The sequence below is a fragment of the Budorcas taxicolor genome, chromosome 7 (assembly GCF_023091745.1).
Source record: "Budorcas taxicolor isolate Tak-1 chromosome 7, Takin1.1, whole genome shotgun sequence".
In the NCBI taxonomy this organism is placed as follows: domain Eukaryota; kingdom Metazoa; phylum Chordata; class Mammalia; order Artiodactyla; family Bovidae; genus Budorcas; species Budorcas taxicolor.
This window is the reverse complement of record NC_068916.1, coordinates 5,226,112-5,228,084: the sequence shown is the minus strand read 5'-3', so window position 1 is coordinate 5,228,084 and position 1,973 is coordinate 5,226,112.

The window sequence follows — 1,973 nt, the reverse complement described above, 5'->3', positions numbered from 1 at the left end:
TTCTCCAACACCACAGTTCAAAAGCATTAATTCTTCGGCGCTCAGCCTTCTTCACAGTCCAACTCTCATATCCATACATGACCACAGGAAAAACCATAGCCTTGACTAGACGGACCTTTGTTGGCAAAGTAGTGTCTCTGCTTTTGAATATGCTGTCTAGGTTGGTCATAAATTTTCTTCCAAGGAGTAAGCGTCTTTTAGTTTCATGGCTGCAGTCACCATCTGCAGTGATTTTGGAGCCTCTCTAAGAGCTGTAAAAAAAGTAATCAACAGAAACCTTAATTAAATAGTCAGGAGACCAGAAGGGGGAGCTCTTGTACCCTACAACTCTTCTTTCCTGGCAAGGACTCAGCCAAGGAAAGATCATAGACACTTTGCTTACTATAGCCCTCCCAAGTCCTTTCCCCCTCTATAAAAGTGTTCTCCTGCAGTAGCCATACAGGGACTTCCATGACATGGTTTCAGACCACAAAATTCAATTCCCTGCTGATTCCAAGTAAACATATTTTTGCTGGAGAAATAACTGACGGTCAATATTTTGGTAGCCCATATGGGGGTAGAGAAGGCTCCAGAGCTGGGAAGCAAACAGGTGCAGGACCCCACTGTCACTCATGGCTTTTCTTACTGACCTTGGGGCTTGAAGATACATCTTTCTCCTGGATCCAAATTCATGCTCTCTTTGTATTTTGAAGCTCTCCAGTTTTCATTTGAGATCAATTTAAAGTTTTATCCTTTCTGGTTAAGTCCTGTTCTGTACATGAGTACTCATTTTTGGCATCATGTGCTAGCCTTCAACAAATTCCCTTTGGAACAGGGAATTTTTCCCCTGGAACTGGCTAGTCTTCAACCCATTCCTTTGGGAATGAGGTGGGGATGGGTGGGGGGAGAGCGGGAGGCTAATTCATTGGAGCTGTGCCAGTTCAGCCTTTGGCCCATTCATTTGTGATAGGGGTTGGCCAGTGGGAACTGGGCTAAACCTTCAGCTTGGCTCCTTCAGGCAAAGCTGTTTCCTTAGAACTAGCTGGTATTAGGCCTGCAGGCCATTTGAGTTGCAAGCTGCCTGATCTATCTGAACTGTTTAAACTGTTTGAACTGTAAGCTGTTAGAACTGTAGGCTGTTTGGCCATTTGAAAATCATTCTTCCATTCTAGGGAAGAAATCCTAGTAAATGGGATGCTCAGTTCAGTTCAGTTCAGTCACTCAGTCATGTCCGACTCTTTGCGACCCCATAAATCGCAACACGCCAGGCCTCCCTGTCCTTCACCATCTCCTGGAGTTCACCCAGACTCACGTCCATCGAGTCCGTGAAATGGGATGCTAGTTATCTATATATTTTGAGCTTGTCCCCCTGACACAGGGACTTGGGCTAATTTTATGTTTAAAAACCACAGTCCTTCCTTCACAATTCTAACTAAATGGACCAACCTAACCAAGAAAATTTAGAAGATTAATAACCATTATGGGAAAATTTGAAGTCCCCAAAATTAATTTTCTTAAAACCAAATTAGACTACCATAGCTCTAAAATTTTCCAAACTGAATGGAATGCCTATTTCGATTGGTACTTTGAGGCCATCCTCTCAATTCTCCTATCATAATTCTTTCACCAAATTTCCCTTTTCTCTGAAACTCTCTCCACTCCCCTTTCCTTTGAAGTTGTTAGAATCTGTTCCTTTAAAATTAAGCCTTCTGAGGACCCAGAGGCTAAATCCTTAATTTCTTGTATTCCCTAGACTAAAGCCTAACTGTGAATCATAGTTAAGGAATTTCCCAAAGTAACCAAAAATCCTCAGATATTTTCTGAGGAATTTAATATAGTCATTCAAACTTACCAGCCTGGTTTCTCTGACTTACATTAGCTAATTCATGTGCTTGTCATTGAGGGTCAGACACAGCAATAGTTGAGAACTGCTAACTGGGAAAACCTTGAAAAGGCTCTAGTATTACAACCAGGAGCTCAGCCTGCTAACACTC